The sequence below is a fragment of the Portunus trituberculatus genome, chromosome 42 (assembly GCF_017591435.1).
Source record: "Portunus trituberculatus isolate SZX2019 chromosome 42, ASM1759143v1, whole genome shotgun sequence".
Lineage (NCBI taxonomy): Eukaryota > Metazoa > Arthropoda > Malacostraca > Decapoda > Portunidae > Portunus > Portunus trituberculatus.
In genome coordinates, this window is record NC_059296.1 from 10,194,438 (window position 1) to 10,206,937 (window position 12,500).

The window sequence follows — 12,500 nt, forward strand, 5'->3', positions numbered from 1 at the left end:
GTAGTAGTAGTAGTAGTAGTAGTAGTAGTAATGGTCGTAGTATTTGTCGTAGTAGTTGTCGTGGTAGTAGTAGCAGTAATAGTAGTAGTATTATAATAGTAGTGTAAACGCTAGATGAAACAACAATTATGTGAATAACAAAAACAAAAAGATAACACATAAAGTAAGAAGGAACTAAGAAAAAAAATGAGTAAAGCCACGGTAAATAAATAACAGACCTGAAAGAAAAAAGAGAAGGAAGAGCATGATGGTGAGGGTGGGGATGACATTGAGGAGGAGGCAGAAGAAGAGGAGGAGGAGGAGGAGGAAGGATGTATTGGCTTAACAAATGTTGACTTTCCCGACCAAGTATTAGCGGAGGTGGGCTGAGGCTCATTTAGTCCCCTAGACATCGGTGTCGTGGCAAGCTATAGGCCTGACCCTCACCGCCACCTTCATCACGGTGCTGTGTACCTTTCTTGCCTCTCTTCACCAGCCACGCGTCTCCCTTCCTCTTCATTGGTTGCTAGTGCTCATCCGGCGTGTTTGCCTTAATGTTATCCGTGTTAATAGAGCGTCCAGGGGTTAAAAATAGAGAACAACGTAAATATTACACTACATGTCCACTGTGTTTTTATTCGTCAAGCGAGGCGAAGAGGGAAGGGAAAAGTGTAGGGACAGAATCCGAAATCAATTTTGAAAAGTTTTAAGGTGTCGTGCTGGTCCCCTATTGAAAGTTTTTAAGTTGTACGAAGGGGAAAAATAAAGTTGAGTTTGAGTGTTCCCTGCGCAGCGTTTAGACGTTAAAGGAATAAAGGGAAAAAAAAAAATCGAATTCCTGTTGTGAAATATTGGGTCGTGTTTTTACACATTTATGAACTTGATGCAAATGCCAAGAAGGAAAGGGAAAACACCTGGCGAGCAGGAATTTGTAAATATATTAACACTGATCGTTACAGGGAAAAAGTGTATCACGGGACGACAGTAAATATTTAATGGACACAAATCACAACCAGTATTTAATTCTCATGATGGTTAATTTTACCACTTGTTATTCCTGGGATAGAGTTGCAGGGGATGATAATGAAATCGAAATTAATTAGAAAGTGTTGAGAGTTTATGATTTAATAGTATATGAAATGTCCCAGGACACAATCGTTATGAAATGAATAACTTAATATAACTGAATGATTCATGTCCACGCTTACTGTTGAATTTAAATTATTTTTATGTATCATAAAGCGCATGAGTAATTAAATATTGAGATTTAATTAATTATCAAATTAAATGTTTCCTTTTCCAGAAACAATAAAATTAAAGGGAAATATCAAATACACGATATAAGGTGCATTGTTTTCATTTGCAGTAAGAAAGTGTGAAGTGCCTAGCAATGATAGATCAGCTGACTGACATAATTATGTTCTGCCTCATTATACTCAGTGTGTGTGTGTGTGTGTGTGTGTGTGTGTGTGTGTGTGTGTGTGTGTGTGTGTGTGTGTGTGTGTGTGTTTTGTACTTTATTTTCTGTCCTTATACTTGATTACAGACGTTCTTGATTGTGTACAATATATATATATATATATATATATATATATATATATATATATATATATATATATATATATATATATATATATATATATATATATATATATATATATATACACACACACACACACACGTAGTACACGAATGGTGATTGCTTAAAAGTGTCGTGCGTTATTCAAAGTTCACATCAGTGCTCACGATCTGCTTGCAACTCATTTATATAATGATTTACGATATCCTAGCATCACTTTTAGCTCTCCTTTCTCTTCTATAATAATTACATATTGTCCCCCTGCTTATTCTCCCGAAAGTAACGTGGGACTCATTAGTTTTATCCACCAATTTAACAATGCTAAAGAGCTTATCGTAATGGCTGAGTTTAATCTTCTATTAGCGTAATGGGAGGGCAGCCATCAAAATGGGTATTTGTATAATTGGTTAATTATTTCGTGCATCAACATAGTGGAAGCAGCTTTTACTGTCTCGGTTAGCAACCTTGACTTGAAGGGAACAGTGTACAGGAAGTTCAGACTTCTTCATAGCTCTAAGTTTCGTTTTATGCTACGAAAATTTAGCATTTTCCAATATAGTAGTGCTGTCTTCAAACAAATATCTCAACTCAGTATAGTTCGAAACAGTATTATTGATAGCTATTGATAAGTTCTTTTTTTTATTATATATGAGAAGGAAGAAAACAGGACTATTCTTAGGTGGCCTTCCCTGTGGATCTTAGAGTGAACCTTAATCGCAGAACCTCCATTTGACTTTTATTTATTTAATTAAGTAAGTAATTTCATTTATGTATTTGTACTCACACCCATCTCTCTTTCATTCCAGGTACTTACGTAATAATTAACAAAGCAATTGTTTATTGCCGTGTTATACAGAAAGCAGTCGGCAAAATATGTCAGTTACTAAACTTGCCTTTTGAACACATTATGTATTGACCGAAATGTTGATGTATTTTTGTATTTGTGTCGCTGCCGTATAGCACTGCCATTATTCTTTATATTGTTAATAGTACGGACGAAACAAGAGATTGTATTGAGAGTCCAGATCCAGAAGTCACCGTATTACTTAGTAAATACAGCATTTCATACACATGTGACTTTATTTTTATTATTTTTGTTTTACGTGTTTATGCGTGCAATTTGTACTTTATTCCTGTATCTTATTTATTTATTTTTTTTAACTATATAAACATTTTTGAAGATAATATTGATAACATTGATACCTAAGCGATTATATTGATGTTAGGTAACGTTATTAGTGACGATGATTATTACTATGAACTAACAGAAGATGGCTACATTGCTTGCAACGAGATAAATTACAGGAACATTAACTATTAATGTTTTATTTGTATCATATATGCACGTATCTGAATACAAAACATACTTCTAACTCAGCATAGATTTTTTGAATTCTTCCATGGTTCATTTTAACTTTGAACTTGAGAACCTTAAGTGAGTTGGACTCGTCTCAGAGGCAGACTTGTTGGTAATGGTGTTTGTACGAGTAGATGGCTGTGTGAAACTTTGGGAGTTTGCTGTCTACTTTGGAGATTACTTTAGGAAGATTGTATGTGTATTATGGTGAGGATTATGGTGTTGATGGAATGGCTGATGTGTTGGAGATGATGGTGATAACGAGGAGATCTTGACGAGCTCGTGGTAATAGGAGATAGTGTGATGAAGATAGTGATGTGATGATGATGGGGAAGGAAACATGAGAGGTGAGGTTGAACGACGATGTTTGCTTTATTATTGACGATGTTGGTGTAATGGTGATGGTGATTATAATGAAGAAACTCTTGTTGTAGTGGTGCTTTGGCGGTGCAGTGTTGAGGAGGCCTGCTGTGGTGCGGTGGGGTCGCAAACCTCGCCCTCGCTGAAGACTACTTAAAATTCCTCTTACTCTAATGAGAAAACTTAACGGGATATTCAAAATGTGGGCCTACTGCTCCTAAAGTTAAGAACCCGTTTACCACGCCGCCTCCACTGAATTTTCTCCTTCAGTCATAGTTTAAAAAGTTGGCTGATTGCTTCGTTTTTGTCCGGACCAGACTGACTCGCGTTGTGTAAATAATAAATGGATAAACGAGTAAATAGAGTTGACCCCAAAACGCACGTGAACATTTGTCATAACGTAATGCATTCAGTGTTGTTTTGTCGTTTTGTATACGAGTGTTGGTTTCCCTGGACATTGCTCTACGAAAAAAAAAGAAAAGTGTGTTATGTATGTGGCGGCGGTAACATGTGCAACAGTGTCCATGTTATGTAAACCTTTATGCGGCAGTTCTACACAAGTTTGGCTGAAAAAAAAAATGGTAATAAATGGAGTAGGACGAGTAAAGTGTTTAAGTAGTAGTGTAGTGCAAACGTTGAAACTATGGACTTAACATACATGCTGGGCTGGAGTCTACTTTAGTTATGATACTGTGACTTTTTTTTTCTTTTTAGTTTTAATCTTTTCACTGAGACATGCAACGGTGTACAGCTTAAAAGAAAAGATAAAGAAGAAAAAAAAAACATTATACTCCGTAATAAGTACCTGTAAATAAAAAAAAAGAATTGAAAAATAAATGTTGAAGAGAAAAAAAGAAAAAAAAATATATAGAAAGAAAATAACGTGGTTTGTGAATAAGGAACAGTAGGTTAAAATACCAACTGAAGGTTAAAAGAGTACACTCAACTTTGAAACTGGAGCTGAAAGGTAGACAATGAAACTTTATTTTCAAGTAGAATTCAGACATAAAGAGTAGCACACTTACTGACGCGATAAAAGTGAAGTCCTTTATTCTAATTAAGTGTAGGGCAAACATTGTTGTGCGTGGAGCAGTTAAAGACACGAAAAAAGAAAAAAAGAAAGACACGACCAACCTTTAACCATTTTAATTACAGAATAGACACACAGAAGATAGTTAACCACTTTAGTACTGAGATGGATTTTTACATTGATTTTTTGGAATGATTAGACAATTTTATTTACATTAGGAAGGAGCTATGGAGGTCAGTTTAATGGTCACAGTCTTTACTATTCTAATCCCCTACATAAATTTTTGAAGCTGTATAAAATCGCTAAATAGTAAGCAGAATGAATATGAAAACGCGTCTTGGTACTGAAGGTGTTAACATGCGAAAAAAAGGGACAACGAAAATTTAACGTTTATTTTTAGCTAAAGACATGGAAAAAGATATAAAAAGCAGACAGTGAACTTTACTTTTTAAGTACAGGACAGACACATAGAGTAGAGTAGTTAAAGACGCGAAAAAGAAGCATTACGGTATCACCTCGCCTGGGCCTTTGATTTCCCCGGCGGGTGCTTGTAACTCGGATGGCGCTGCCTCCTAATTAGCAGAGTTGGACTTCGTTTTGCAACTTTCACGACTTCAGCTTCATCAATTTTCGCCTGACCTTTGCCAAGTGACATTCAAAGTGCTTCCCTTCCACTTTAGAGCCAAAAGACCAACTTCGGCGTCCGTCGCGGAGGTAATATCGAGGCTGCCAGCATCGTAGAAGTGAATTTAACCATTATTCTGATTGAAAAAAAAAAAAAATGGTGACGCAATATCATAATCTATTAATCGTGATATATACGGAAAAATAAGAGAAGTAGCATTTCAATTCATATATTAATTAACACAGTGCAATCTTATGTACTGAGTTGTGCGGTAGATATCTATATTTTTTTGTATCTCATTTTCCGATATTGAGATGCTACTATTGCTACATACATTACTTCTGGTAATTCTATGGTACTACATCTGTTACTTACTAATTACTATTACTGTTACTACTATTACTAGTACTCATGCTGGAAATTGAGGTGTATTTGTGAACTTGACGTTAGTTAAAGAAAAATAAGAGTCTACAAACGCCCGAACAGGGACTTGAACCCTGGACCCTTAGGTTAAAAGCCTAATGCTCTACCGACTGAGCTATCCGGGCTGTATAGGGTAAACTATGGCGTATTATCATAATGCCATTTTGATTGCTGTATTACTATTATTATTATTATTATTATTATTATTATTATCATTATTACTATTATTATTGATATCATTATTATTATTATTATTATTATTATTATTATTATTATTATTATTATTAGTTGTTAGTAGGAGTAGTAATAGTATAGTTATTATTATTATTATTATTATTTTTAGTAATAGTAGTAGATAACAGGAATAATGGTACTGTTACTACTATTTCTGCTACTGCTACTGGTACTTCTACTACTACTACTACTACTACTACTACTACTACTACTACTACTACTACTACTACTACTACCACTACCATTAATTAATTAATTACCACAGTTTTTTTGTAGCAATAAATGATAGCAATAAAAAGATACTACTAATAAGCTACAAATAAAGTGAAGAAGTATAAGAATGTTTTAAGTGCAAGCGTGGCAGGGTGATAAAAGGAGGAAGTGTCCACAGGGCGGCGGTAAAGACGGCCGTAAAGGAGTTAAGGAAGGGAAGGCAGGAGGTGCAGATGAGATGTGCACCGAAATTCTCAGTGTTTTTTGGGGGGTTAAATGCAATTAAGTTGACATAAAACATAGAACTTTTGGAGCGCGTTGTGAATTCATGGAAGCAAGGGCACTATACAAAATTTCAGTATGAAGGATATTATCAAGTGTTGGTGTTATGGGAGAGAAATAAAAAAAAAAATAACAACACTGAATTACGTAGATATCAACAGAATAAAGTATTGGCATTCCAGTAAAAGTATTAGTGACTGTTTCTCAAGTGATTTAAGATGATATATCGAAAATACAAAGTAGTTTTGAAGTATTGAAGGGCATTGAATTAAGTAGATATTAATGAAGTGCTGAGGGAGTAGTAAAAGTAATAGGTGGTGTTACTCAAGTGATTTAAAGAGATATATTAAAGTTACGAAATGATATTGAGGTAGGATAGGACAGTAAATTCCACAGGTATTAATGGAAGAAAATTCTCAGATTGCAGAAGTATTAGGTGGTGCTACTCCTAGGGTTTCAAGGGGATATATTGAGGTTACACAACGAGGAATATACATCAAAGGACGCTGAAGTTATGAAGGAAGGAATATATATATCGAAGGACACTGCAGCTAAGGGACACAAAGTAAGTTATTGAAGTAGTATTGATTGACGTGCCGTACAAGTTATAGAGAGGAGACTATTACAGAATACTAAAGTTTGTGTATTGCTAAGTTTTAGAAGACGTATTGGCTAACTTGCTTAAATTCCATAAGTATTGGGCAAACATTGTTACTTGTTTGTATAGAAAAGACAACCTTTAGATGTGAGACACTGAAATATAATATATCATATAAATAAAGTCTTCATGTTTAGCAGTCTGAAAGTAATTGAAAGTAATATATTTTGTGTTTATGATAGAAGGAAACATATCAGAATGAATGTTACTGTACTAAAACTAGCAGCGTTGATGATGAAAGAGTAAGATGGGTACATATTGGTGGAAATGATGACAAAAAGTAACTTACGATAATGATTCCGTCGTGAAAACTTTCGTACTGATTGGCAAATGCTCTTAAGTTAACTACTCACATATTAAACTTGATGTATATTCTAATCATTACATTATAACTTGTGCAAGTCTTAAGTACATACTGTGTAGGAAATACATGTTCTTTTCTCATAGATGCTCAATAAGAAAAATATGTATAAAAAAATATATATTATGTTCCTCGTGTGCTATCCAGAAAATTGATCTCCGTGAAGTAAGTGAGTGAATTAGTAGCTGAGTGGATAGTATTTCTTACACGTTATTTATAGGGAAACTTCGGCACAGAGTAAAAACATAAATGAAAGGGAACAGTGGCGTATTGGGAATAAGAGTTTTGTACACCACTTCAGGATTCCCTCGAAGTATGTGAACCAAAATAGGCACCACACTTACTATTTTTGATCCCGTCCAGACACTGCGGAGGGAATCGTGGTAAATGTGGTGAGTGTGGGCAATATAGTGACTCTCTCCGCATACAGGGACGCTAAGGGTACTATAGCACGTGTAGTATAGCGTGTCTAGATAAACAAAGGGACTGCCTACAAGCAATACCAAACGTTGATTAGCTCTTATTTATCTTACCCCATGTGTGTGTGTGTGTGTGTGTGTGTGTGTGTGTGTGTGTGTGTGTGTGTGTGTGTGTGTGTGTGTAGACCCTATATTTCCTCTCAGTCTTATGTAAACATTTTTTTCCTGTTATTCTTATGGCAAACCTCATGAGGTCGTGTTGGTCTTGTTTGGCTGAGAGCTTCTTTCCTTTCCTTTTCTTTCTCTCTCTCGCTCTCTTATTTTTTTCTCTCTCTTTGATTTCCCCCGCTTGGTGTTTGTGTTTGTCTTGATATTTGTTTTTGTTTTCTGATGTTAAATACACTTGGTAAGTTTTTGTTTGAGGTACATTCTCTCTCTCTCTCTCTCTCTCTCTCTCTCTCTCTCTCTCTCTCTCTCTCTCTCTCTCTCTCTCTCTCTCTCTCTCTCTCTCTCTCTCTCTCTCTCTCTCTCTCTCTCTCTCTCTCTCTCTCTCTCAAGAAAGTTTATAATTAAAATAAATTTTCTATTTTTATTTTTTATTTTTTTAAGTTTGTTTATATATATTTACTCTCTCTCTCTCTCTCTCTCTCTCTCTCTCTCTCTCTCTCTCTCTCTCTCTCTCTCTCTCTCTCTCTCTCTCTCTCTCTCTCTCTCTCTCTCTCTCTCTCGCTTCAAAACAGACATTGTAGTGCTTCTCATCTGCGCCTTACTTATTTGTTACTTTCCTTCAATATCACTGCCTCGTGTGAGTCTCAGATTAATACGGCAAGCCATACATATTTAATTAATCAGAATATCACCTAAGAAAACATCAACGAATTCATCAAAACACCTTCTGGGGCTCCCTCTAAAAAAAAATGGGACCCTCTAAAGAAAAATAGGACCCGAAATAAACAACGCCTCGGAGTCCCCCTCTGGGGAGGGGACCAAAAATATCCCCAGGTCGGACACCTCTCCTGTTGAAGACCACAAATGCCTTGACACCTCCCTCAACTTTTTCTACATTAACTTCTGCAACATTCGCGGTCTTAGATCTAATTTTCAATCTGTGGAACACCACCTCTCCTTTACTAAACCTCATCTTCTTTTCCTCACCGAAACACAGCTGTCTGAGGCAACTGACAGTAGCCCCTTCTCTGTTCCCTCCTACTTTCTCTATTCTCATTTTCATTCCAAAGCTGGATGTTGCGTCTATGTACGCAACGACTTAACTTGCTCTCGTGCCCACGCTCTTGAGTCTTCCGAATTTTCCACCATCTGGCTACGACTTAACAGTCACTCTCAAACTAAATTCATCTGTGCTGTTTATCTCTCCCTAACTCTTCTGACTATAGTAATTTCTTCGACTACTTAACTTCTAAAGTGGAGCACATTCTGTCCCTCTACCCTTTCGCTGAGATTTCCATTCTTGGAGATTTCAATGTTCACCACCAGCTTTGGCTTTCCTCTCCTTCACTGACCACCCTGGTGAACTAGCCTTCAACTTTGCTATCCTCCATGACCTAGAGCAACTGGTGCAACACCCTACTCGTATTCCTGACCGTCTTGGAGACACGCCCAACATTCTTGATCTCTTCCTCACCTCTAACCCTTCTGCTTATGCTGTCACCCTTTCATCTCCGTTGGGCTCCTCCGATCACAATCTCATTTCTGTATCTTGTCCTATTTTTCCAATCCCTCCTCAGGATCCCCAAAGCGAAGGTGCCTCTGGCGTTTTGCCTCTGCCAGTTGGGGGACCTGAGGAGGTATTATGCTGATTTTCCTGGAATGATTATTGCTTCCGTGTCAGAGACCCATCTCTTTGTGCTGAACGCATAACAGAGGTGTTAGTATCTGGCATGGAGGCGTACATTCCTCATTCTTTTCTCAACCTTCTAAACCTTGGTTTAACTCAGCCTGTTCTCGTGCTATACATGATAGAGGTTGCCCACAAAAGGTACTTGAGCCTTCCATCTCCTGAATCTCATGCACTTTATATCTCTGCCCGGAATCATGCCAAGTCTGTTCTTCAACTTGCCAAACACTCTTTCATAAATAGGAAATGTCAAAATCTTTCAAACTCAAACTCTCCTCGTGACTTCTGGCATCTAGCCAAAAACATCTCAAATAACTTCACTTCTTCATCTTTCCTCCTTTATTTCATCCTGATGGCACCACTGCCATCTCTTCTGTCTCTAAAGCTGAACTCTTTTCTCAAACCTTTGCTCACAACTCCACCTTGGACGATTCTGGGCTTGTCCTCCCTCTCCTCCTCCCTCTGACTATTTCATGTCTACAATCAAAATTCTTCGTAATGATGTTTTCCATGCCCTTGCTGGCCTAAACCCTCGGAAGGCTTATGGACCTGATGGGGTCCCTCCTATTGTTCTCAAAAACTGTGCTTCTGTGCTTGCACCTTGCCTGGCCAAACTCTTCCAACTTTGTCTATCGACTTCTACCTTTCCTTCCTGCTGGAAGTTCGCCTACATTCAGCCTGTTCCTAAAAGGGTGACCGTTCTAACCCCTCAAACTACCGTCCTATAGCTTTAATCTCTTGCTTGTCTAAAGTTTTTGAATCTATCCTGAATAGGAAGATTCTCAAACATCTGTCACTTCACAATCTTCTGTCTGATCGCCAGTATGGCTTCCGTCAAGGTCGCTCTACTGGTGATCTTCTGGCTTTCCTTACTGAGTCTTGGTCATCCTCTTTTAGAGATTTCGGTGAAACTTTTGCTGTTGCGTTAGACATATCAAAAGCTTTTGATAGAGTCTGGCATAAAGCTTTGATTTCAAAACTGCCCTCCTACGGCTTCTATCCTTCTCTCTGCAACTTTATCTCAAGTTTCCTTTCCGACCGCTCTATTGCTGCTGTGGTAGACGGCTACTGTTCTTCTCCTAAACCTATTAATAGTGGTGTTCCTCAGGGTTCTGTCCTGTCACCCACTCTCTTTCTATTATTCATTAATGACCTTCTTAACCAAACTTCTTGCCCTATCCACTCCTACGCTGATGATACCACCCTACATCTTTCCACGTTCTTTCAGAGACGTCCAACCCTTCAGGAAATCAACAGATCACGCGGGGACGCCACGGAACGCCTGACTTCCGATCTTTCTAAGATTTCCGATTGGGGCAGAGAAAATCTAGTAGTTTTCAATGCCTCAAAAACTCAATTCCTCCATCTATCAACTCGACACAACCTTCCAGACAACTATCCCCTCTTCTTCAATGACACTCAACTGTCTCCCTCTTCCACAATGAATATCCTCGGTCTGTCCTTTGCTCATAATCTTAACTGGAAACTTCACATCTCATCTCTTGCTAAAACAGCTTCTATGAAGTTAGGTGTTCTGAGGCGTCTCCGACAGTTTTCTCGCCCTCCAACTGCTTACTCTGTATAAGGGCCTTATCCGTCCCTGTATGGAGTACTCTTCGCATGTTTGGGGGTTCCAGTCACACAGCTTTGCTTGATAGGGTGGAATCGAAAGCTCTTCGTCTCATCAACTCCCTCCTCTGACTAACTGTCTTCAGTCTCTTTCTCACCGCCGAAATGTTGCATCCCTTTCTATATTTTATCGCTATTTTCATGGTAACTGTTCTACTGATCTTGCTAACTGCATGCCTCCCTCCTCCTGCGGCCACGCTGCACAAGGCTTTCTTCTTCCTCTCATCCCTATTCTGTCCAACTCTCTAATGCAAGAGTTAACCAGTACGCTCAATCATTCATCCCTTTCACTGGTAAACTCTGGAACTCCCTCCCTGCATCTGTATTTCCAAATTCCTACAACTTGTCTTCTTTTAAGAGGGAGGTATCGAGGCATTTGCTCCCCTAATTCTGGCTGACGGTTTTGGCACTTTTTGAACTCTTTGGAGAGCCAGCGCTCAAGTGGGCCTTTTTCTAACTTTCTTTTTTTTGCCCTTGGCTGGCCCTCTTCCCTACGTAAAAAAAAAAAAAAAAAAGCACTCGTGTGTCTTCCCCCATCCCCCCCACACGTGTCTTGTGGTGGTTCGTTTCCTGGTAGAACTTGTGTTTCCTTCATTTCGACGGTGTAGCGGTGTAGTGGTTTCCCAGGGAGCCCCACGTATCCCTCCCCAGGTGTTCTTCCCGGCACCCCAACTGTTTCCCGTGCCACTACAGGTATTCCCGGCCTTTGATGAGGGTCAGGGCCCCGACAGGCGCGCTTTAGGCCTAGCTGTGTCAACGTTATTTCGGGCGGGATGAAGGGGGGAGGGGTGCGAGTCTGAACAAATATTCGGCCTAACTTGTGGGAAATGGGACGACTTCAGCCATAGTTTTTCTTTCCGGACACAAAAAAAAAAAAAAGAAAACTCGGCCACTGTTATTTATTTATTTTTTTTGTCTGTTTCCTCCAGTGACAAGATTACGATGTTTTTCCCTCCCCGTGGTGGAGATAAGTAATTGGATGCTTGGTGCGCTGCGAGGATTAGATGGCAAGGGAAGGTTGTATTAGCGACATCGTGACACCAACAGGTCTGATTGGTGACGATGTGACTTGGTGTAATTACATTTAAGCCTTTCAATGCCATGACGTGTTTTCATATTCATTCTGCTTAGTATTTGGTGATTTTATACAGCTTTAGAAACTCATGTTGGGGATTGGAATAGTAAGGACTGGCCAATAATCTTCTGACCTCCATACACTCTTCCTAATGCAAAAAAATTGTCAAATCATGCCACAAAATTAAGGTAAAAATGCGTCTCAGTAGTGAGGAGGTTAAGATGAAAAAAAAAATTACAGATGTTTGTGGCTTGTGGATTTTTGTGTGAGAATTTGAGGTTTCAATTTTTATAGATACTTTAACCTTCTTTCCCAACTAAAACTGACCCTTTCGCCATCACCACCAATACACCATTTCAGTTTTTATATTACACCATCACATCACCAGTAACGCTTTTCATGCAGCAATTAGAAACTCCCA

General features: G+C 38.4%; 1 long non-coding RNA gene and 1 other non-coding gene across 2 annotated transcripts in view; one reads left to right on the forward strand and one right to left on the reverse strand.

The window, feature by feature from the left end:
- Positions 1–12,500, forward strand: part of LOC123517342 — a 569,643-nt gene that overhangs the window by 461,522 nt on the left and 95,621 nt on the right. The window lies entirely within an intron of this gene.
- On the reverse strand, positions 5,406–5,478 carry Trnak-uuu. Its single transcript has one exon. It is a non-coding gene; the product is annotated as a tRNA-Lys (tRNA).